A 27,050-nucleotide genomic window follows, 5' to 3' on the forward strand; every position below is an offset into this window, starting at 1 on the left:
TTTGGTGGAAAACCATTCAGCCGTTCGGGCTAAAAGTGAGTCCAACCGCCCTATGGAAATTAACATGGGGAAAACACGTTTTGGGACCCCCCTTTTATCTCGGCCCTCGCTTGACGAATCCCCCCCCCAAACTTTCAGGGAAGGACCGGAACGCCGCGAGGCAAAGTTAAGGAAAATTTCAGGAAGATTCCTCAACCGGCGCCAAAGTTATTCCCAATAGAATGTTGCGATTTCCCTATGGAAAACAATCCTAACTATATATACCTACTGGCTATCGCCAGTAGGTAATATATATATATATATATATATATTTTATTTTTTTTGCCTTGGGGGTCCTTGTGGGACCCCCTGAGCAGGCCTAGGGGGTCAGGGTGCTTCTACTCTGGCCCCTTTGCGAGTTTCACACCTTTGTTTCACTGCTTTCTTGTGCCTTGGTTCTAACAAGGCACAAGATGGGTGCCAACACTTCCTGGTTTTGAGTGTTGACAGACAGTGGCAGCCAATCAGCATGCCTTCCCGAGAAAGCTGCATGGTCATTGGCTGTCAACACTTCTAACCAGGAGGTGTTGGCATCCATCTTGTGCTAGTGTTGACAGACAGTGACAGCCAATCAGCATGCCTTCCCGAGAAAGCTGCATGCTCATTGGCTGTCAACACTTCTAACCAGGAAGTGTTGGCATCCATCTTGGGTCTTAGTAGACTGAGGCACAAGTAAGCAGAAAAACAAACGTGTAGAACACAAAAAGGGGGCAGGGTAGAAACACCCTGACCCCTTAGGGCTGCTCTGGTGGTCCCGCTATGGTATTAATATATTTCAACGTTATCCGCTAATAGAATTAGCAGTAAAAAAACTTTGAAATTCGCTGAAAAAACCATAGGTTTCAGGCCTTATATAGTTAGGAATTAGCATTTAAAAAACCTTTGAAATTCACTGAAAAAACCATAGGTTTCAGGCCTTATATAGTTAGGAATTAGCATTTAAAAAACCTTGCGAATTCACTGAAAAAACCATAGGTTTCAGGCCTTATATAGTTAGGAATTAGCATTTAAAAAACCTTTGAAATTCACTGAAAAAACCATAGGTTTCAGGAGTTATATAGTTAGGAATTAGCTTTTACAAAACCTTTGAAATTCACTCAAAAAAACTATAAGTTTTAGTGGTGTTATAGTTAGCTGGACATTTTACTCATACAAAACCATTGAAATTGCTCCTATATAGTTAGTTGTACTAACTATATTTCGCGCACCCGCAATCCACTGCTGATGATGTCACATATTAGATCATTCATGACATGGTCAGTGACATCACTGATGACATCTCAAATGACATCACTGATGACATCACTGATGACATCATCCACATGACAATCACATACACCTTTTCATACACTATTACAATTTTTCATCACTCTTTGTAAAATACAGAGTATCATATTTAAATCCATTGTCACAGCAATACAAGTATCTAAAATTCCACTCAGTGATTCATAGATGTATACACACATCTAATCACTAACCTATGGATTCACTCATACATGCTGTCAATGAACAATAGAACACTATCAAAAATACTTATACATCTATATCGACATTAAAAAACAGCACGCATCCTATTCACATATGAAGTCATCCTACTCACTTATGCAAACAATGGATCATACTTACATATTTACTTAGCAAAACACTTATACAAACACCACTTCTTCTATTCATTTAGATAGTAAGTCATACTTAGTGAATTATAAAATCATTATTACAAGTATACAGTTATCCATACAGTCACTCACACAATCATTGTGTCTTATGTATACATATTTATATACAACAACTGACACATACACTGCCTTTTATTTTTCTAGTTTGTTGGACCTGTACCTTTGAGAAATATATTTTCTCATCACCACACCCATAAAGAGATTCCCTCACCAAAAATGTTAGAACATGTAGTTTTAACTTCATATATCTGCTGAATCAACTATTCACACATCTTTGGACAGTCACGCACCCCCCACCGAACCACACACACTTTCACACTCCCATACAAATACTCAGTTAACTAATCAATAACTAATATAGACTTTCACATAGCTAGTAACCAACTGTAGAATCAGTTTACACAAAAACTGACAAAGTGATACAGATATTCACACAATTTAGTCACTATCCACTATATTTAGTGAGACATTATAAATTGGTCAAGTAAACAGTCAATTACACTGCTACTAAATCCTCCATCCAAATATTTATTTATATATATCCACTCATTTTTCAATGCAAATTGCTATATATATAATGCATATTTAAATAACGAAGCAAACCACATTCACTGGATGCTGTCATCAGTGATGTCATCAGTGATGTCATTTGAGATGTCATCAGTGATGTCACTGACCATGTCATGAATGATCTAATATGTGACATCATCAGCAGTGGATTGCGGGTGCGCGAAATATAGTTAGTACAACTAACTATATAGGAGCAATTTCAATGGTTTTGTATGATAAAATGTCCAGCTAACTATAACACCACTAAAACTTATAGTTTTTTGAGTTAATTTCAAAGGTTTTGTAAAAGCTAATTCCTAACTATAACTCCTGAAACCTATGGTTTTTTTCAGTGAATATATATATATATATATATATATATATATATATATATATATATATATATATATATATATATATATATATATATATATATATATATATATTTAATTGCCCACTGCATCCTACTGTGCGGGATTCCATCACAGGAGATAGAGGTGTTCTTGGCCTCCAACCGACCTTACCACCCTAGGGGACTCAAATCCTCACTTTACAATGTGTTGGAGGCACTCCTGCAGAGCAGTGTTTGAAGGGGTGGGCCACATAATGCCTATAAGCGCCCACTGCAGTCCCAGATGGCCCCCTGCATTATTGCTTATTTTAGCCCTGGGGAGGTGATGTTCCATGGGCTTGAAACCACCCCAGGACCGGTGTGAACACAGCCCGCCTCCAAAATTTAAAATAAAGCCCCAGGCAGGAGGAGATCCCCGGGGCTCAAAGAGCCTCAGGATGGGGGCCCGTGCGCCCCCCTCCTTTTTTTATACAATGCTCCCGGGACTGGCACACCTGGAGATCCTTTTCAAAACAAGTGTGCTATTTACTCTATCACACTCAATTCTATGCCACTCCACTCTTCTACACTTTAATGTATACTATTCTAGTGTATGCCACTATCCTTTATGCCACTACTCTATAAAACTCCACTGAACGTAATTCAGCTTAATGCCACTCCACTGTAACCCTCTCCACTCCACCCTGCTTGACTTTACTCCTCGCCACTCCACTATACACTATTCCACTGTAGACAATTACACTCTATGCCACCCCACTATACATCTCTCCACTATACACTATTCCATCCTACTGTACTCCACTGTACCCCACTCCGCTGTATGGCACTACACTCTTAAGCTACTCCACTCTATACTCACCCAGTATATGCCCCTATATGTATGCCACTACAGTGTACACTACTCAACTGTATGCTGCTGCACTGTATGGCACTCCAATGAACACCACTCTACTGTATATCACTCCACTATATGCTATCTTACTCCAACCCACTCCAATCCATGATGTCCAACTGTATCCCACTACACTGTACCTCACTCCACTGTACATCTCGCCAATGCTTAATTTGTAATGGCATAAGTTCCAGGACCCTAGTCAGGAGGCCACTACTGCTTGCACCATCCAATTTCCCTGCCAGCACTGCAAATGAAAGTACCAAAACAACTATTAACTCTCCTACAGGTGTGACAATTCCGACTATTCCAGGTCCCCAAAGCTATGAGTGGCAGGTATTAGTAATTTTAAATGAATCTTGAATTAATAAACAGTTTTTGTGCTCTACTTTCAATTTGCCAAATAGCGCCACCATGTGGCAAACTGTCATATGTGCTGGTGTTGACGATTAAGTGCTGGTGTCAAGAACTGGAAACCACCGACTCAAATTATCCCCTGAGCCTTGCCACTGCACTCAACACTCCACTGTACGCTACTCTACTGTACACCACTCCACTCTATGTCAGTCTAAAACACTCCACTCTGCGTTACTCCACTCTACCCCACTCCACTCTGCGCCACTTTGCTAAACACTAATCCGCTGTATTACACTACAGTCTACGCCACTCCACTGTACACTACTCTACCTACTCAAAACCATGACACTTCACTATACAGTAATTTACAGTACCCAAACCCACTCTATTCCACTCAACTCTGTGCTATTTGACTCTATGGCACTCCACTCTATCCCACTCCACTGTAGGCTATAACACTGTATGCTTCTTCACTGTACCCCACCTCATGCTCTACGCCACTGCAGAGATTCCACGGCTGCAAGAGAACGGATGGTGTTTTGTTTGAGACTTGGATTCATTGGATGTTGCGTGATTTGAATGAGTGGGTAAGATGGATGGAGGCCAAGGATTTTCCTTCCCTTAACCAGTTGATGGTGACAGAGATACTCAATGAGGAGTATTCTGCCCAACTAAGGCAATTCCTGCTTGATCTGACAGAGAGGGATCCAACAAAACCTGCTGTGTTAGCTGATAAATGGTTGCCTAACAGATTTCACAAAGAGCTGGGTCAGCATGGTTATAAGGCAAAGGGGGAGAAAAACTCTCAACAGACAGATTCCAAACTGGCGGGTAAGGGCCTGGGCAATTCTCATGGGACTCCAGGAGGGCCTAGAAATATGGGAATGGCAATAGTGTGTCTGGAAAGGAGCATCATGAGAAGGGAAGGCAAGGAAGCCCTTCAAATTCCAGGGTGGTGACTTGTTTTAGGTGCCACAAGTTGGACACTACAAGTAAGACTGTCAAGAGAAGGAACTTGACCCATCAAAATCTGTGATAGATAGAATGTTACGTGTGGGTGAAGGTACCTAAGATAGACCAGTTGCTCTGATCCTAGCAGCTATGGACATTTGGGAGAGCGAACCAGGTGCTCTGAAGCACATTCATCCTATCACAATGGTATTTGTGCAGAATGTTAGTATCAATGTGAGGAAAGTGCCTGCCCTGAGGGATACTAGAGCCTTCTGCACTATGGTTGAGAGGAAGTACCTTAAGCCTGAGGAGATACCTCCCTGGAATAAAGGATACAGGTTTCATAGCCAATGGAAAGGGCATGGGGTGCCCACTTGCCAGGGTTGTGATTGAGCTCAATGGGAAGGCACCCATAAATGTCGGTGTAAGGGAACAGAAAGGAGTTGGATGTCTCTTGTGCAATGATCGGATTGGCACTGGCTTGGTGACAGGATCAGAAGCCTTTATGGCTTGGATATTGTCGGCTGTGTTGACCAGAGCACAGGCTGCAAATCAGTCTCAGTCTCAGAGTGAGGTTGGTTCTTCGCTGATTTGCATGGACCAGGACAAGGTAGTTTTCATGAAAGGGAAGACTCCAGAAAGGCAGTGGTCATGGAGGTCATAGCTCCTGTTTCAGAGGGAGAGGAGGATGGGGCTCCTGAAGTGGACCATTTGCTGCAGGCTGGGTAGCTTCCAGAGCTGCAGGTCAGCAAAGGAGTTGTCAGAAAACAATATGTTGGCTGGGAGAATAGTGTACTCTACATTGAGCCAGTAAATCCTGAGACAGGCACTAGCAAGAGGCTAGTGGTCCCTTTAGAGCTTGAGAACTTCCTGTTGTCGCTGGCTCATGAGGTGTCTTTAGCAGGACACTTAGAGATTATAAAAAAACAGGAAAGGTTGCATTCTCTGTTCTTCTGACCACGGATGCACAGAAATACTGAGAGGTTCTGTCGAACCTCTCCATCTTGCCCGAAAAGTGTTAAGGCAGGAGGGAAGACAAAGGCCCTTTTAGTGCCTCTGCCAGTTGTAGGTATTGTCGGGCCGCGCCGTCCGTGGCAGCCCTTCTGAGCCTGCCTGCTGCTTCCTATGGAAGCCCCGCCACATGGTGGTGGTGGCCCTTAAGGTCTTCATAGGGAGGTGTCCGCAAGGGAAATGCGCTTTGCATTCCATCCTGGACCCCGCCAGGCCTCCCGTGCTTTTCCCCGGTTGTTGCTCTCCTACCTTCCGATTTTTTTTTATTCCATGCCATGGAGCAGTGATGATACTGCGTTCCTCTCCAAGCATCCTTCTGCATTCGGGTTTTTAGTATTCATCCGAGGTTAGGAGATTCTTCGGTGCTACTTCATTGGCTCGCAACATTTGTTCCTCCGAGCAATGCAGTGCAGCTTAACTCTTTGTTTTCTAGTGTTCTGCCTCTAAAAAAGGGAAAAGAAGGTATTTTAAAGAGTGTTTGTAGACTATGCTGTATTTTTATTTTCTGTAACTCTCCTATACTTATCCGATTGCTAGTGTCCTCTGTTGTTAAGGAGTGTTGTCTTCGCCCGGTACTTGCTTCATTTTCTTTGATTGTTTCTCGCCCCTTCCTGCAAGAAGTATAAAGAGCCACTTATTGTAATTGTAATGGAATTCATAAAGCTCCGAAATTACCCCTGAAGGGGTATCTCTGCGCTTCAGAGAGGACAAAATACAGGTCAGGCACAAATCAGTCTCAGAATAATTCAGTCTTCAGGAGTTTCCTGAATCGAAGAAGAATGGGGCATCTGCACAGGTCCTCGGGCAGATTGTTCCAATTTTTTGGAGCAATGTAAGCGAAGGTTCTGCCTCCTTGCCGTAATTTTCTGTAGCGGGGGACCAGAAGCAGCCATTTCCCTTCAGATCTGAGAAGCCTGCTCGGAGAGTAAGATTTAATTTTGTCTGTCATATAGCTGGGACACCCACCATAATGTGATCAGTTTCTGGTGAGAGACAGTATCAAAAGCTGCTGTCAGATCCAATAACACCAACAGCACTGCCTTGTTGTTATCCAGAGCCATTCTAATATTATCTGTGACACCAATGAGAGTGGTTTCCGTAGAGTGGTGGGGTCTGAGACTGGAAGGGTTCAACAGTACCTTTAGATTCAAGACAACCCATCAGCTGGGTGTTGACGTACCCTTCCACCATTTTGCTCATAATGAGCAGGAGCGAAATAGAGTGATAGATAGCAATCACCTCAACGGGTATCTGGAATGGTTTTTTTATAGGTAGCACTTTAGCAGTCTTCCATTCAAGTGGGAATACCCCATCACACAAAGAAGTATTAAGGATGTCACAGATAGCAGGGGCCAGGAGAGGGGCAAGCAATGCAAACACATACGCTGGCATAACATCATGGGGAGAACCAGATCTCACCATTTTCAACATGGCTTCTGCCAGCCACAGACATGCTCAAGGTAGAGGGCAGAAAATTTGAGGAATCCAAGGAATTAGAGACCTGAGGGAACTGATGATAGATTACATTTATTTTTTCATCAAAGTAGTTAGCTATGTTGTCACATAGTACTTGGGAAGGGGGAATTTGTAAATTACAGGCGGTTGTATTGGTGAAAGTATTGAGCATTTTATAAAGTTCCTTGGTTGAGTTGCCCGCTTGATTGAGCTTTAAAATGACATGGGCTTTCCGTGCCTTTCTCAGATTCTTATGCTAGCAAGTGAGAGCTATTTTAAAATTAAGTTTCTCCATTTCCATATGGGTTTTGCACTAAAGTTTTTCCAGGTTTTTGCATTTGGATTTTTCATTACTTACGTCCTGGGTGTACCAAACTGCACATTTTTTGTGACTGTTGGTTTGTTGTAGTTTCAAGGGGACAATGGTGTTTATCGATGTATTTATAGCCTTGTTAAAGACCCTAATCTTTTTGTCAATGTCCATATGCTCATCAAATATTGCACTGGGGTTAATATGTGACATTGTTTTGCATTCTGTCCATAAATTGTTCTTTTTTGCAATTGTCTCCCGGAGTGGGAGGGGTATGCCCAGACGTGTGTCCCGTGGTCTCCATTCCACTGGAGTCAAATTATCCTGGCTGATGAGGGCTGAAAGCCCAAAACCGGTCCTAGGATGCTTGTTTCCAGTCCATGGAGGACCTGGCTTGGCAATTTGGACTGGACTGTTCCCATTGGGCGCAGGGTCAGGACTGATTTACATATGGCTGGGTCCAAACTGGAATGGCATGGTGAGCAAAAAATTGATGGATTTAGGGCCAGATCTCTGTACTCGGGTGAATGTATGACATTGTTCTGCATTCTGTCCAATTGTTCTTTTTGCAATCATCAAATATTAGAGGCACAAAGTTTTTACTGAAGGCGTAAAGAGTAACTTTATGCCAATGTCTTTTGTGACTGTGCTGTTGGTACACAGGGGCTTGAGTTCTGAAACAACCCTTAACATGAAACGGAATCAATGAGTGATCAGACCAAATCACAGGGCGAGGGGGATCAGAAGATATATAGGGTGAGTTAGTGAGCAAGATGTCCAAAGTATGACCGCCAAATGGGTGGAGCCAGAATTGATCTTTGCAAGGCCCAATGCCGCCATATCAGCCAGAAAATTAGCTGCATCTCTGCTCTCACTGTCTTCACCATAGATATTGAAATCCCCCAATAACAGGAAGTGTTGAGAGGCAATTTTTTCCATCACTTTTAAATATAAATCTTTAAGCGGCCCATGGGGGCGATATATAAGAGCACCCTTTAGGCTGTTCTGGGGGGTCAAGTTGATTTTAAAAATACAAATTTCCATTTCGTTATCGGAGGTGGAGTTGATGACGGAGACTTTCAGCCCATCTTTATACATGATGGCAACACCTCCTCCCACATTTCCTACTCTGTCCAGTCTATGGATCCGGTAGGGCAAGAGCAATATCAGGTAGTGAGTAAGGCTTAAGCCTTGTCTCCGTTAAGAAGCCTATGTCTGGGGAGTCGGAATTCAGCAAATCCCACAGTTCAGTGGCGTGTTTAGGCAATGATCGAACATTTGCTAAAAACCCACTCGAGGCAGAGGTCGAGTATGTGCTCTGGAGTTTCACTAAGTTATGAGCGGACAAACCTGCCCCTGGCTGTGTGTTCTGGTTAATATAGCAATCCCCCAACTCAGGAGAGAAGCATCTATCACAGCAGCTGTGAAAATGACAGAGCTTACACGAAAAAGATCCTCCCAAATCCGCAGAAGTGAAAGTAAAAGGACATGCTGCAGCGAGCTGTCTAACCTGAATAAGTTGAGAGGAGGTATAACAGTGCCTGGACTCATTATCTGGAGCCAAACGGACAAGGGTCCCCCACCTCGCGGATCCTCACTCAAGGCCTACTCAAAATTCAGGGGCCCATTGCTGCACTTCCTTCTTCCGCCAGCAACCAGCACTTCTACCAAAGACAACCATGTCCTGATGATGATCCCAAATAATCGAGGATCGAAATGCCGTCGACTCTACAGCATATTAACTGGCGCATTTTCTACTGTGGCTGTTTCCTAATCGTGAATTGAACACCTAAGTCACTTGATTTGTTCCCTTCACCCAGCCACCCACTGTATGATACCTCCACCTTTGCTCACACTGCGCCACTTTCGCTGTCCTTCTCAACACTTGCGTCGCCACTGTTCACTAGTACACCCTTTTGAGCACCAAGTTTAATTATGGTTGTCATATGATTTGTCTAATACAGTGCTGCTCTAACTGTATGAATATGACCCTGCATATTTTTCCTTTCAAAATACAATTTGAGTAACTACTCTAGATCAATTGAATAATTGTCTCCTTTTCTGTTCGTGTAATGCTTTCACATGCATATGTAACTGCCTATTGAATATTACCTGTTGGGATATTATCTCACCCTTGGCGTACATTGCTTTGCCGTTCAGTGCTGTACAGAGCAGAAGTGGTGTATCTGCGCAGGGTCTATGTATGCCTGGGAAGGGTAAAATACAGAGATAATGCAGTACTGACAGAGCATGCATGGTGAAGATGTATGCTGGCTGTATCTGTACATATGAGTGGTATAGTATATGGCGGATGTGGAGCTGTGCAGTGTGCAGTGTGCGCTCGATAAATGCATGTGCAGGGTTTATGTGGACATGTGAGTGTCCACATAATACATGATGGGTGAAGTGCATGCATGTTAAATGCATATGCTGGACATATGTGTTCATATGAATGATTCAGTCATAAAGGATACAGTGCCAGGCAGTATATGCTGGATGTATGTGTGCCTATGAGTAGTACAGTACATAGAGGATGCAGTACTGAGCAGTGTATGCATGCTGTATACATGCACTAGGTGTAAGTGTACCTCTGGATGGTACAATACTTGGAGGACCCTGGATTCCATTTTGGGAGACATAGGCCTGCAAGGTGAAACGTGGAGAGGAGATAGAGAGATCACACCAATGTATTTTTGTAGTGATGCATTCCTGTAAGCTTGGTGAAACACACACTAGGAAAGGGTGAGTCAGGCTTCCCCTGAACACTTTAAAGGGTGCTCTTTGATTTGGTATGAGGTCACAAGAAAAGGGCCTGGGCACATCTCAGGAAGGAAATGAGGCCGACAGGAGAATCATAAAGAGTAGGACTGGGGCCTTGGGCTAACCTTTTGATGCACTTATCAGTGTGGCTGACATCCAGGTGTGATCTTTACTCACTTCCATGGCCTGTGTTATGGGACTAGCTTTGGCGATATTATTCCAGACAGCATGCAACTGCTGCATGCACACATCAGTCACGAAGCTCCACAATATTCTTCAAAGAAGCATGGTCAGCTAAACAATTAAAAGACACTGACAAGCATAAGAAAAAGCAATCACCGCATTAAAAGTAAAATAGAAATTATACTTTAATTTCTTTGTAGTAGATGAAGTGCACACAAAGCTTAAAAAACATATCATCAAGTTAGAGCACATATTGCTTTTCCGCCTGAGAATGCTAAGCGTATGTTGTCATGTTAAACATCTGCAGCACTGCAGAAGCCAGAATTGTAACTTGTAGAATTTGATCAGAAGGAGGGTGAGAACATGCTGCCTCATATTCTAGCACTCCGTTTGCCCCAATGCATCATGGTAAATGCAGTGCATAATGACAATTACTTCAGTAGTAGTCTTTAGTTGTTCACTCTTGTTTGGTGCAGCCTGTCCTGTGTAACTGCACACATTTTTGTTATTCACTCCTTCATCAGTAGAGAGCAACAAGTCATTTTGGGGGTGCTTGAAATCTGGCCCAAGTTTTTTCAGGTCTCTATACCACTCTCTAGGTGCAAGTGCATCAATATAAGCGCAGTAGCTTTTCAAATAGAGCATACCAGCACTCATGATAAATGCAGTGCATGATAACACTTACTTCAGTAGTAGTCTTTAATTGTATACCCTTTTTGGTGCAGCCTATGCGGTGTAACTCTAGATACATGTTTCTTGAATAATTCCTTCATCAGTAGAGAGCAACAAGTCGTTTTGGGGGTGCTGAACATGCTGCTCAAAGTCTTCTCAGGTCTCTGTACCACTCACTGGGCGAAAGTGCATCAACACAAGCTCGTCAGCTCAGTAACTCAAGGGAGCCTTTCCAAACAGAAGGTGGGTGGGAGCACACTGCCTCACATCCCAGCACTCAATTTGCCCCAATGCATCATGGTAAATGCAGTGTATAACAATCACTTCAGTAGTTGTATTTAATTGTTCACTGTTGTTGGTGCAGCCTGTGCTGTGTAACTCTACACATATTTTCTTGGATTCACACCTTCATCAGTAGAGAGCAACAAGTCATTTTGGGGGTACTTGAAATCTGCACAAAGTTTTCTCAGGTCTCTGTACCAGTCACTGGGCACAGATGCATCAACACAAGCTCGTCAGCACAGTAGCTCAAGGGAGCCTTTTCAAACAGAAGGTGGGTGGGAGCACATAGCACAGAGCCTCACATCCAAGCACACAATTTGCCGCCATGCATCATGGTAAATCCAGTGTAGTCTTCATTTATATTTTTTTATATCTCAGTAAATGCCTATCAGAGTAGTTCCAAGTTAAAAGCACAATTTAATTGTTTTATCATAAAAATATAAGAACATTTGCATCGTGTTGATGTATGACATTACAACGCATGCTTTTACATCGCATGCATTTACAACGCGGTATTTATAACGAATACCTTTACAACGCATAGTGCTTTGGGGCGCTGGATAGTGAATAGTTTAATTTACTTTTCCAACTCCAGTCCCCGTGGATAGTAGGGAAGGTGTTGGATAGTAAATTAAATCTATTCCCTATCCTAGAGCGCCCCCCAGCGCAATGCGTTGTAATGGTTTGCGTTGTAAATACCGCATTGTAAAGGCACTATGTTGTAAAAGTTGCGTTGTAAGTGTTGTTCACCGCATCGTGTACATCATTTAGGGGCCCAGCTGCGATCCCTGGTTTGCCTCATGTAACCCCTGGCACTGACTTTGAGACCACTGGTCTCATAGGTGGTAAAATCAGTGTCAGGAATTCATGGACAGCTCTTGCTTATATACTTGGTAAGGACTTCACTATCCATGTTTTCTGTCATTATTCTATTACTCTAATAGTGAATGTTGGACTTGGCCCTTTTTGCAGGGTCATCCTGGAACTTTTTGCCTTCGTCTTGTATTTTTTCTGACCTGTTGTTGGCTGTTTTATGACACTGGGCACTTTACCACTGCTGATCAATGCTAAAGTGCATATGCTCTCCCTATTGTAAATTGATGTATGGATTAGTGACTCCATGATTGGCTGGTTTGGTTTACTTGTCAGACCCTAGTACAGTGCACTGCGTGCGCCCAGGGCTTGTAAATCAAATGCTGCTGGTGGGCTTGCAGCATTGGTTGTGCCACCCACAGTAGCAGCCTGTAAAGTGTGTCTCAGGTCTGCCATTGCAGAGCCTGTGTGCAGTCTGGTACTGTCTTGTTGACTGGGAAAGTGCACCCACTTGTCAGTCCCTAAACCTTCCCTTTTCTGAATATTAGTTACCCCTTTGGTAGGCCCAAGGGCAGGGTGCATTGTAGGTAAAAGGTAGGACATACCCTGATGTGGGTGGCATGTCTTTATAGTGAATTACAGCCATTTTCGTTTTTCACTATTGCAAGGCTATCTGTTCCCTATAGGCCAGAATGGGCAGTTTAATTATAACATCCTATAATCCTAACTGACTCAGGGAACCAGGTGGAAATTTGAGTTTAGTATGCCTGAACTCAGATTGATAAAATACATCTTTTAGTGAAGGTGGTTTTAACATTCTGTGTTTGAAAATACCACTTTTAGAAAGTAGGTATTTTCTTGCCTAACTGTCCAAGCCTGCCTCTACTAGGTTGTGTATTCCTTGTCTGAAGTTTGAGTGACAGGGGCTGGGGGATTCCAGGAGACAGGGTGAGTCAGCACAGGCCTGAAGAGAGCTATATGCATGTAGATGGGTGGGAGGAGTGCATCTGGGACCTGATTAGGGCTGTGCCTGCCTTCCACAATACTAACTCCACCTCCTGTGGTGTGTCTGGCCCACACTGTGAAATGAAAGAAGGAGTCTTGTCAACAAAGTGCTCCAGGACTGCACAGAAGTGGTTTGGACTGGGTACAGGACCCTTTGACTTCAGAGAACAAAGGGATTGCTAGTATAAATTTGGGGACCCAGACCCCAGAACTTTAGATCACTTTTGGGAAACAAGAAGAACCTTTGCTGAGGAGAGGAACCAGTGAAACTGAGGAGGAGACTATCCCTATTCTGGGTGCTGTTTGGGGGATTGACCTGCAGACTGCCAAAGAAAGGAGAAAGGACTTTGTGCTACTTTCAAATCAACTTGTAAAGGATCTCCAAGGCTTGAGATAGAGCTTGCCTCCTGCTGAAGTCTCAAGGACATCAGTCTTTACCAACCAGCTCTCCTGCCTTCCCTTGCTGGGAATTGAAGTGCCTGCTGTTGAGGTGGGTCTTCTGAGAGACTGTGTGTCGCTGGGAGTTGGAAGCGCGACTCAAGACGAAGAAGCATGTCGCCGCCGTTGACGCCGCATTACCGGAGAAGAGTGTCGCCGTCGCAGCAGACGCCATCGCATCACTGGAGAAGCGTGTCTCAGGGCCTGTTGTGGCTCAGAACAATTGTTGGGCCGCCACATGGCCGTTGGGCGTGCACGCATCATTGTCGCATCAAGAAGAAGACGCCATTTTGTTTCATTGCACCGGATCTTCATCGCATCATGGCGCTGCTGGTCGCAGCGCCACCGAAGCGCAGTAAGAAACCAACACATCACCTCCCCATGCGGAGAAGAACCGACACATACCCTACGCAGCAGTAGGGACCCGACGCATCACCGTTCTTGCATGTAAGGAACCGACGCATCACCTTCCCTGCAACACGTTTGTTGTATAGAGTTACGCATCCAAAGGTACATTGAACTCAAAGTGTCGCATTTTACATCTAAAGAGAACTAAACTATTTCTACGATTTTAAAGTACAGTATTGTGGATTTTTTATCATTTGTGATCTTGTGTTAAGTCTATATAACAATAATTATTTTTATAATACAAGCTGTGTGGTGTCCATCTGTAGTGTTGTCACTGGGTTATTGTATGTGTTCACAAATGCTGTACACACTGCCTCTGTGATAAGCCCGACTGATCGTGCCACGCTACCAATGGGGTGAGCAGAGGTTATTTTAGGAGTGTACCCCCTTACCCTGACTAGAACCAAAGGGTCCCTATTTAGTCAAAGGTACCTACCTCTGCCAACTAGAGACTCCCAAATCTAACAGTGAATATTTTTATATAATTTGACATTTAAATTCAAAGCTCTTGTTGTCTTTTTTAAGGCCCCTCATGGAAAAGGAGTGGGCTACCTTTGCAAACGAGTAAATCGTTATATCCCGGCTCGATCTGTAAGATCCTCCTCATCCGACCTTGCTCGTACTCCCAAAGTACGCCTGCCCTGAATGGGTTGCAGAGCATTTGGTTTCTTGGCGGCACAGGCTTGGAACAGGCTCCCAGCCGCCCTACATTCCATTTCAGATATCTCGGTCTTCCAGAAACACATAAAAATGTGGTTTGTTAAAACTTAGCAGCGTATCATTGCTCTCTCCTAATCGCTTCTGTTAGCGCCGGGACACTGTTCTGAGTAGCTGTTTCATTGATTCATTCATTAGTGTAAAATGGAGTACAATTAGCTGGAATATGGCCCTCCCTGGTAGCTAAGGTAAGTAAAAAATGATTTTAAATGTATGTTGTGTGTGTGCTTGCAGGTGAGAGTGTCTTTATGTGAGAGAAATGTGAGTATGTGTGTGTATTTGTAAGCATATGAAGGTAAAATTCAAATGTATGTGATGTCGTTCCACTATCCCAGGGAATTTTCATGAACTGACATCAATCATTTGTATGCTTTGTGAGGCACAGTTTGTGACCCTCAGGAAATGTTTCAATGGCGTCCATTATTACAAGCATGCCACACCTGGGAAGCCAATACATTTATATGAGAAAAAAACGACATGTCCCAGAATGCAGGAAGTTGTTTTCAGAAAAAGTGTGGGCGTTCTGGTGTCGCACAGGATCTAGGGTCACATATGGGCTGGGCTCTGACAACAGGCCAGGCAAAGTCCTCAAAAAATTATTACAATTTGCATAGAACGAGTTTTACTGCTGAATCCATGGAACGCAGTGCCCTTAACAGTTTTCATTACGTGTATATTCCTTTATCCTTTCCTTCTTCTCAGTGTCTGAGTCTATATTTGAAGGAGATTTTCTGTCATTCCAGTTACATAAGTTAGATTCGGTATGATAGTAGTCTATTTCAGATGTAATGTTATCATATTTATGATGAAGTAGCTGAGTAGTTAAAATCAGTTTATAATGAGAAAACCACACATTAAAATCCCAGTGGGGCCTATGCTGCCTTCGTTCCATTTCCGGTGAAGAGAATGGCTCCTGTTGATAACGAATTTCCTGATGCTATCATTGTATAATGGATAGCCAACATGACATAATGCATTCTGAGGCTTAGATCTTTGGTTCACTTCATATGTGCTAATACAAACTGCAGTGGTTTTGCTGAAAATAAAATTAATGTTTGCTGCTCAACATTTAGCGACAAACTAAACAGAACAAATTGTACAATTTGACATTCTGTTGGTGTGTGTGCCAGTGTGCATACCAGAGGGTGATGTAGAAGTGACAATCCCAAGCTTACATTGGTGGTGAGGGATCCAGTGTCTTCGGGGACCAACTCGTGTGTCTGTTCTGGCGTTTTTACCATTATCCCTTTGCATGCTGGGCAGCTTGACGACCACTTCTAAAACATTATACTGCACATTGAGGGTAGTGATATTCACCTTGCATCTTGGCCTAACTACTTTATTTTATTCATTTATAAAGTGTCACTCTGTGTCACACAAGATTTATTAAAATGTCACGCTTCAGCATACCAAAACATGGAAATGTCACACATACTCGAAGTGAAATCTATGTAGCAGAAAGAACAATGCCTACCCTACCTTTCCTATTTGTTAGACAAAATTGATTTGTAAGAAAAATACAAAAACATGTCGACATCTTGAAATATTTCAACACGATCCTGGTAAATTAAGTTTTCTTCCCCATTTTTTTTATTTGATGCAAAGCGTATGATTTATTGTTTAGGTACTCTATTTTCAGAGCTGTCATGTCTTCAAATAGCTTATGTGTGACACATAGCTGTCAAATTTCCCAGGTCCATGCATGAGGTGCTGGTCCTGTCCGTAGTTTTTCTTTGAATTCTGGAACCTGTAGTCCTCTTCTATAATGTCAGCAACAAGACTAAAAGTCCCAGAAATCACAGAAAAAACTTGGACAGGACCAGCACATCATGCATAGACCTAAGAAAGTTGACAGAGCAGGTGACATTACTATTTTACACTGTGTGTGTTTGATGTGCTGCTTTAAGTGGCATGGGTATGCTCACAAGTGGGTCCTGTGCTCACTGTGCTACTGAAGCCAAGTTACACTCGACTGATGAGCCCCAATCAGGGCAAAGTTGGTTTGGGGTTGCTTGTGCTCCGGGAGGACCTGGCCTGGTAGTTTGGGCTGGACTGTTCCACTTCCTGTTGGAGTAGGGCAGATACTGATTTGCATATGACTGGGTCCAAACTTAGGAGGCAAGGTGAGCAAAAGAATGATGGGTTGGAATGCTGCCTGCTACTGAGCGATTGCCAGTGGTTGGAGAAATTGCAAGTATTCTTCCCATCACCTTTTGTGTGTTTGATATTACAATTTATGCCATATACTTGTGTGTGAAATTTGCATATCTTATGCATACAATTCAACATACACATTTCAGGCAGTAGACTCTAAATTTTTATAGCTAACAATGACTTCATGTTAGCATTCTCCTCTTAAAATTGCCTCTGTTTCAAGGTTATTCAATGGGGAAAATAAATGTCCCAATAACCCCGTTTTTAGAAACAGCTCTCCGATTGCTACTATTTAAGCTCAAATACACTTCCTCTGATTCCCATGAATCATATGTAGACCATCTTCCATAACCTTTAGATAAGATGTCTCCTCCATCCCACACAAGGACTTTCTGTTCTGCCTTGCCCTCATGCTCTCTTTTCCATCCCATCTTAGGTGCCCTCTACTCGATTGCTGCTCTAGTAATCTCTGTTTGCCACATCTACAAATAATGTCTCTTCTATTCTCCAGGTATTCCTGCATCCACCCCCCTCTGGTTCTCTCTTGCCTCCATTGTTGCATACATTGTCCTTGTACTTTGGCACCATTCATTCACCTCAGGTTCTCTCTTTGCTGTCTCAATATCACCATCAATTCCCTTCAGAGTCCCTCATGCCATTCTTCTTTACCCCTCCTTAAGGAACTTCCTGTTATGTATTTGTATCCTCCACTATACCACACAGTAACTTCCTGTCTCTTGTGTTCTTTTCTACATCACACTGTTACTCTCTCTTACATCCTTTGTATGAACCATTCATTTCTGTACCTTCTATACTAACTGTTCCTTCTCAAAAAGCGGTTTCATTCATTCCACTCAGGTGCCCTCTATGCTTCTCAGTTCCAAATTGGGTACTCACCAATATGAGCCTCACCCATCTCTGTACTCTGAATGAGCATATGCCTGCTCACCATCAACGTCCATCCCACCCTAACGCTCCCAGTTGTCACAAACTCAATATTTCTGTATGTATTATCTGAGTCTTGAACCTTTGAAGGTAGTGAACCATGTGAAGACATGCTTGACAAAGGTTTTTTGCAGATGAACATCTTGGTTTTTCAAATGAACACAATAGAATCAGTGGTGAAGGCTGCTAGGATAAGGCAGCTGCTAGGCCAGTTGTGTAGCTTTTATTGATGTAGGAGGGCAAAGAACATTGTTATGTCTTGCTACAGATGAAGTTCCCACTCTCCTTTAACCCACCTATGCTGTGCCTTGTGAGAGAACCCAAGTCATTTCTGTGTTTTCTTTTGGCTATAGTACTTTTTTGGAGGGGATTTTAAGTACATATGTATATTGGTTAAAGTGAAACAACAAGTGCCAGAATGCAAAATGTTGTAAGCTACAGACACAAAAGGTGATGGGAGGAATGCTTGCCAAAAGTCTAAGGACTGCCATTCGCTTGTGATAGCATTCCAACCTCTCACGCCAGAGCAGGGTCAGGGCTGATTTGCATATGGCTGGATACAAACTGAGGTGGCAGAATGGGCAAAAGAATGATGGGTTTGGTTGCTACCCAAGCGATTGCCAGTAGTTAGACTTATTGATAGCATTTCTTCCATCACCTTTTGTGTGTTTGGTCTATCGTCTTATGTGGCAAGGTTACGCCCAGCCATGGGTTGTTTACTAACTATGACACTGGAACCAAGCTACATGTGACTGATGAACCCCAATGAGGGTGAAACCAGTCTTGGGTTGCTTGCGTTCTGGTTCAGGGAGGACCTGGCTTGGTTCTTTGGGTTGGACCATTCCTATTGAAGCAGGGTCAAGCTGATTTTCATATGGCTGGATCCCAATTGAGGTAGTACGGTGGGCATAAGAAGAACTGGTTGGACGTTTTGCGGGCACTCCTCCCATCACCTTTTGGTTTTGTCATTAAACTAAATAAGAAGAACTTGCTGAAGGTGTCATACATGACATGGTGCTGCTTGGTAGATATAAACAAAGTATAAATTAGTTCCTAAGGGACCCATGGTCTTAGTTTATGGGTTGTCCCTCATCTCAGCAACATATGAGCATTATTGATGTTTTTTAGTTCTCCAGTGTGTAGCAGTATATTTGCGCGAGTTTGCATCAATATCAATCAACACAATTCTCTCACCATTGTTATGTTATGTTATGCAGATTTGTAGAACGCACCATAACCCAGGTGGGTATCCAGGCGCAGTGCAGGTGTGAGTGTAGGCACATCTAGCCAAAGGGGGACTACTCAAAAAGCCAGGGTTTCAACTTCTTGTCGAGTTCATAAAGTGAGTGGGAGGCTCTTATTTGTAGCAGAAGGATGTTCTATGTTTTAGGAATGATGTGGAAAAAGGTTCGACCGCCAGAGTTTGTTTTCGTTATGAGTGGGATTTGTGCAAATAGGAGTCCGGACGAGTGGAGATGTCTAAAAGCTTTGTGAAAGCAGAAGCGTTTGTTGTTGCATGCTGGGCCAGAGTTATGTAGTGCCTTGCAAGTGTGGAGGCAGGGCTTGAAATGTGCTTGTTTGCGAATGGGGAGCCAGTGGTGCTCCTTTAGGTATGGAGTGAAGTGAGTGCAGTGATGGAGGTTGGAAATTCTGAATGGTATTCAGCCATCTGGTTCGTTTTTTGTTAATCCCGGCATAGTGGGTGTTTCCATTCAAGAGCTTGTTTGGACCAGGGCATGTGTGACAGTTTTACAGGTGCTGATTGGGAGACCTTTAAAAATCTTCCTCAGCATCTTTAGGGTACAGAACCATGAGGCGGTGACGGCATTGACTTGGGTGGTCATGTCAAGTTTGCTGTTGATGGTGTTCCTGATGTTCTTGGTGTGGCTAGATGTCGGTTCTAGCTCTGTTGGCCACCAGGTGGAGTCTTCTTTAAGAGCATGATTTTGGTCTTGTTGGTGTTCAGCTTTTCAGATAGTGTTACTTCATCCAGTGGGCAAGTTTAGTCATGCAGGCAATTAACTGGATTCGGGTACTGGGCATCTTGTCCATGAGGAAGATAATGAGTTGCATGTCATCAGCATAAGAGAGGATGTTGATATTTGGAGAGCGAATGATGCTGGGCTCTAGCCTCTGCATCATGTATGTGTTCAAGAGAGTCGGGCTCAGGGAGGATCCTTGTGGAAGTCCTTAGATGAGGTCTCAGTCATCCAAGGTGTACGGTGCCAGGTTGACTGACTGGGTGCTTCTAGTCAGAAAGGAGCAGATCCATCGGAGTGTGTGTCCTTAGATTTTGATGTCATGTAGGTGTAGAATGAGGATGAATTGGGAGACTGAATCCAATGCTGCGGAGGGGTCCTGGAGGGTAAGAGCCACTGTGTCTCCTTTGTCCAGAGGCATGGAGATGTTATTTGTGGCAGTGATGAGGGCAGTTTCCATGCTCTGGTTGCGTCTGAAGACAAACCGTTGAGGTATTCGTGAGGTGTCTGTTGATGATTTTCTGTAAGACCTTAGCTGGGAATGGTAACAGGAATATAGATCTAGAGTTGGAGACCATGAAGTGTCGGCAGAGGGTTTCTTCAGCAAAGGAAGAGCACTTGCATGTTTCCAAGCAACTTTGAGGTGATGCAGAAAATTTAGCCTGAACCAACCATGCACTTGTATTCGTCTTGGCTGAGTGGGAGATTCATCTCCAATGTTTGTATTCATTAAGGTTGTGTCCCAGCTGCTATCGAAGGGCACCCTTGCACCATGGTGCAAAGGTACTGTTATAATCTTCCTATTTTCTCTTACCTCTTTTGGTGCGTAACTTCCCCCCTCCTTTTTCTCCTCTCCTTGGTTTCTTCCACCTGGAGCTTACCTTAGAATGATGGTGCTGTTCATTAGTTGTGGAGAGTGGATGGCCAATACAGCAGCACTGCGAACTACTCCGGTTACGGATGTATGACGGTACAACGCGTACCGTTACAACGCGTACCGTTACGACGCAGGCTTTACAACGCAAGTCGTTACAACGACTTGCGTTGGGGGGCGCTGGATAGTGAATAGTTTAATTTACTATTCCAACTCCAGTCCCCGTAGATAGTAGGGAAGGTGTTGGATAGTAAATTTAACTATTCCCTTTCCTAGAGCGCCCTCCAGCTAAAGTCGTTGTAACGACTTTCATTGTAAATCCTGCTTTGTAACGGTACCGCGTTGTAACGGTTCCGTTGTAAAGGATGTTCCCCCCGGTTACTGTCATTCTTTTTTTTTTGTAATCTTTTTATTGAAGAAATAAACATAAATCAATATACAACAAAACAGGTGCAGTCTCAAGCCGTAGAAAACGTCTGAAGAAAACAGAAAGTACATTTCAAGCACATCAATACATTGGGTCAAAAGCAAGTCAATTGTATCATCGTCCCATGTAACTAGGAAAAGTTTACAGTGTCTCATTCTCCACCATAACCGAGGATGCATCATTAAATGGGGTAAAAAAAACCTCTACTTTCGTTCCAGGGGCCCCATATTTTAGTTTATTTACCAGGGCATCCCCTGCTTTCATACACCGCTCTCTCCACTTGCATACACCAATCCATGTCGGATTCCCAATCAGTGTGCCGTAGTTCGACCCCTCCCTTCTACATTCTTACGATGGTTCCTGTCATTCTTAACATCAACACTGGTGACGAGTTACTGCGAAGGGGGCAGTTTTGTCCATTTCCCATCTGTGTGCTCTCTCCAGATGCAAATCTTATGAGTAAGAAGGCTGCAGGTGTAAGAGGACAAAGGACGTCACCTGGTTGTAGTGTTTGTGCTGAAAATCCAGAGACAAACCTGACGGTGAGTCATGACACCACTTGCTTGGCTTTGCTCCTTGACACAATGCTTAGTTTAGTATTACACAAACCAGATATTTAGCATGACCGTAGCCAATGACCTCTTTGCAGCTCGACACTTTAAAAAATAAAGCTGTTAAAATGCATTTCAGTCAGGCCCATGGCTCACCTTCTAGTAAATTGACAATCAGGCCTACTTTCAAGGCCCAGGTCTGTTGGTTAAACACATAAACCAGTTCCACCCACTGTGTTTTACACTCAGACCCCATTGATGCCTCTCTTAGGCTCATTCATTATGTTTTCAACATAGTCAGTTACATGTTGCTATTGCTGTCAGCTTTATATTGCTTTTATTGATCGTCTTACCAATGTGTCTTACCAATAGTGCTCCGAGGAGACAGAAGTGGTTTTCAGTGCAAGGACAAAATACAAAATAAAATAAAAGTCAGTTTCATGCACTGCAAATCTGGCTAACTTCTGTCACCACAATAAGACCATTTCAGAACATATATGAATGTTTACCATGCAGAACAACTGCCCTTTGTGTTTGTTTCTTTATTGCTGCGTTGAGCTATAACACCTATCTATAGCTTCAATATGGCTACACCTTATCCGTGCAATATTGTGCAGGTCACACTAGATAATTGGTTCTGGAGTCACGAGTTCGAGATATCAGATAATAGTAAAAGAGCTGCTTTGGGCTTTAAGTTATTGTGTTTTAGGTTATAGGAAAGTTTTTAGTGGGTGATAAAGCAATGAAAAGAACTTTCCTGATTAAAAAAGTTATATGAAGTCTTCAGTTCCTAACCGGCAATTTTTGTTTTGCAAATGAGTACAGTGAGATGGATGTTTTATGGTGTAGGAGAGGTCAATTACCCTGGTTATGAGATAAAAAGGCAGCATAAGGTATATCACTGCTGGGAGGTTCCAAGTTATCAATTGTGATTATCGTTTTTTTAAAGATCGTTGTTTCCTGTTGTTCATAATGTCAGAATATCTGACTTGCTTTCGGCTTGGCCCTTGAGAACAGGGCTGGACTGTCCGTACTGGGCATCGGATGTTTCCCCGGTAGGCTAGAAGGGTAGGTGTCAGTTTTGCAGCGACCCCCAGTAACAAAATCAGGAATCCAGCCTCCCCAAGGGCCTGTCTGAGAAATTGCCTGGGCTGCTTTGGGTTCCCAGTCCGACCCTCCTTGAGAAGGCCTTTAACGGTTGGGATACCTTGCTATGCAGGCCTGCTACTGCGGGCTATAAGGTTATATCATTACTATCTGCCATTCCATTTATTTCAAAGGAATTCTCAACATTCCACCATTGTTCCAATAGATTGTTTATGGAGAGGAAGGAGGTTCATTTTGTACTGGAGGAAAGGGCTCACTTACAAACCAATCAAAAACAATGTTCTAGGTGGGAGAATTTAGTTGAGTGTTCATCGGGGGAACAACGATGGGAGACTTTGAAAGTTGTTGGACTGAACGAATGCACAGAAAGGTAGAGGAGGAGGTTCACCACCACTGCATCCACATTTATGACATTTCAAAATACCCTGTCACACACATTGGGCTTTCCACTCTTGTGCACTGATTGTCTATCCTTTGCCCTATATAGCTCTGTTACGTGCAGCTATGAGAAGAGTTGTTTTTTCTATGTCTGGATAGATTATTATCAAATTACATTTTAACTATACAATAAACTTCAGTCTTCTTACAACCGCTTATTCAGCTTTTACAGAGGCCATAACATGGGTTATGACTCAGAACGTTTTTAGTTCATAAGAAGGTTCATGATCAGTGTGGAAATAATTAACATGTGCTTTTAAAAGGTGGATGTAACGATCCATCCCCAGTTGCCAACATTTCAAATCAACCAGTCAAGCAAAACGAGCAGCATTTCATATGGTACAAGGAAGAACATTTCATGTCAGATCTAAGTTAGTTTTGTAACCTTTGAGAATCCAAGCCCCAAGCCACTATCCAGGCCTAAATCGTCATGCCAATTAGGATGAAAATTGATCAGTCTAACAAAAATTTGCCAAGGTTGCCTACCATGTAAGCAGGACACTTCAATCAACATTGTACTCAACGTGGACTCAAGGGAAGACAACATCAAAAATAACAAACCACATCAAAAGTAACAAACACTCCCCAACGACAAAGGAAAACTGAGCACCACATTTAGGTTATAACACCTTTTTATTTAATTTCAATTCTTTCTACAGCGTGGACCTAGCCCTATGGCAACAGAGCACTTAACAGGTAACACAGTGGTGTATGACCATTGCAGGGTTGTAGTGGGTGGCATTCCTCACCGTTTGACAGATGCACTTTCCTCGGCAGTAGGCAGCATGGCTCCATTTTGTTTCATAAATACTGGGGGGAAATGGCCTGGAATTACAGTCTAACAAAACAATTAACCTAGAGGAGACTTCCACTGCTTAGCAAGTTGCTTAAGAACGTATTTAATTCAACAAAACATCGTCCTTGAATGGGAACCGCACGCACACATATTTGCATTAAAACTAGGTAGTACTTGCTGGTGTGAAATCCACAGAGCCATTTTCATTTTTTGTAGGTCCGTTTATTTTTGGGGAAACCCTTCATCAAAATGTATATTGGCGTTCATGTTTTGTTTAGTAACTGCAATTTATGTATTTTAAAGACATGAAGTAGCTCTTTATATTGTGGGTCTTGTTTCAAAGAGCTCGAATTTGATACATCAAAAGTGCCTCTTTTAGACCAATCACATTAAAAACTACAATAAAGCAAGTTTTACAATTCTCTCTCTTCCCATCGCACCGCGCTCATCTAGCTGTGCATGCTAATCTTTGTGTTGTGCTACTCAAGAAACATTCACCTTTCATCAAATAAATTATTGCTTGACTTTTTGTTGTCAAGTTCCTCTTTCCAATTGGAACCTAAGGGGATAGTCTCAAGAACGTGTGATTAGTACCGCAAATTGAGCTTAATGGAACTCTTCATATCGCAATCTATTGCAGGAAAATAACGCTGTGTTTACCAAGTATTCACAACACGGTGATACCATGATAACGCGTCAAATGCCCGCGATAAAGTCAACGCGCCGCCGCAAAAATGAGAAACACAAATGCAAAAAAAGTTGAGATGAGGCTATTCGCATTACAAAAATAAGGGAAAACCAGCAACAGGCCAGCAATTCACACACTTCAGGTGGGAAAAACCACAATAAAAGAAGAAAAAAACTGGCAAATGTTAAACAACAGAGAAGCACAATGGATGTTGCCGGAGCAAGTACGGAGGACAGCCAGAACCCCCAAGCCCCCCGGAGGACCAGCCGGGAACCTCGGGGTCAGTAAAAGTTCAAGGAAAAGAAGAGTAGGAAGAAGCGGTTCAGTCCGCAGGAAAACAGGATCCTGATAACGGAGGTGGTAGTACACCATCAGCAACTGTTCGTCACCTCCACTGTGTCATTGGCGACAAAAAATGGACTATGGCAGTCCATCGTGGACAAGGTGAATGGAGTTGGAGTGCTGAAGAGGACAATGGAAGAGGTCAAGAGGCGCTGGAATGATGTCAAGCGCATAACCAAGCTGAAACTCGCCAACAACTGGAAGACAGCAATGCAGACTGGAGATGGGAGTCCTGCGCCACAGGAGGAGCTGGACGATATGGAGGAAATGGTGTCCACAGTCATCAGTGAAGAGATGGTGGCAGGAGTAGGGGGACTGGACACTGCTCAACATCACCAGACACAACAGCACCAGGGTGAGTAATGACCAGGGACTGGGGGTACAGGGGGAGATGGGCACAATGGCACACATGCACAATTAAGTAGAGCACATATGCGGACAAACCATGCCCCAGACCCCAACTCCCCCCAAGAGACCAATGTACCCAAGTATGCAACTGGTCAGCACTGCATAAGCACAGAAGGCAAAGGCACACTGCATGAAAGGGATAAGGGGCACCAAAATCAGAGCTGCAGGGGTGACTCCCCCAAAATGCAGCACACACACACACACACACATATAACATGCACAGCACATCAACATTGACAACAATGTGGCACAAACCGCAACACTTCCACAACAGAACACAGGACTCAACTGGTGCCGCTTGGGTGTAAAAACTGGCCAATCACATTTGGCATTGCAGGGAAATGTGAGTTGATAATGTGCAAGTACAAGCACACATCCGTCATATTGCCTAAATGTTCACTGTCCCCATCAAATAGGCAGCTCCTCCCAAACAGCCACATGTACAATGTGACAACATACATCTGAACACATTATTAAACTGCATCACCCCTTTACATTACAGAGGGAGAATCAACACCTCCTGCAGAGCAACCTGAACCTCTCTTCTCTGATGACGAAAAGGACCACCACAGCTTTGGCTCCGACGCCCTCCAACAGCTCGTGGAGAGCCTCCGCACCCCACCTCCAGGAGCAGGGCAGCCCAGCTGCCACGAGGAGCCCCAACCCCTGTACAGACCATGCAGCAGGCAGCACCCACCACCACAGCTGCCTCCCAGGCCCCCCACAAAGAACACATGGCCTTCCAACGCCATGTGTTGGGGTGCCAGGAGAATCTGGCTGAACAGGTATGGGTGGGCTTCGACCACATGGCAGCTAAATTAGATGCCATATGTGGGTGTCTAAGTCCAATCAGGGACCACTCACAGTCCCTAACAGACACCCACAGTTCACTCCATGCTCTCCAATGGACCATGGCTGACATCGCTGGAGCCCTGCCTCAGAGAATAGAACAACTGTCCAGTCAGTGTGGTACTATCGATGTCACACGGGTGTTGAAACACATGCGGAGGTCAATGGAGACCATAGAGCGGACACAGGCGGAAAGAGCGGCTGCCACGACTGCTGACCAGCAAGAGGTAGCTGGGTTCCTCAATTACCTCAGGACCATCCTCATGGTATTGCTGCCACACGCCTGGCACTGATGCATGCTGCTGCTACCACTACATCCACATCTTCACCCCCTGAAGTGTCAGTTCCACACAGTGCAGCAGACATTCCACCTCCGGCCCCTGGGGTAGCACTGCCACACAGTGCTGGATACAGAACACCACCACCCACACATGAGGCACATGGAACAGCAGGGGACGAAGATGTGGATGAATCTACCATCATGGTGAGAAGGACGCAGTAGCATGCATCTCCGCCATATGGCCTGTTTCTGCTTGGTTCTGCCCTCCGCACCACCACCTTCAACTGTCCCCAAATGCACTCTGCGACACTCACCTTGTACCTCGACATGGACTGCCATATT

The sequence above is a fragment of the Lissotriton helveticus genome, chromosome 1_1 (assembly GCF_964261635.1).
Source record: "Lissotriton helveticus chromosome 1_1, aLisHel1.1, whole genome shotgun sequence".
Taxonomy (NCBI): Eukaryota; Metazoa; Chordata; class Amphibia; order Caudata; family Salamandridae; genus Lissotriton; species Lissotriton helveticus.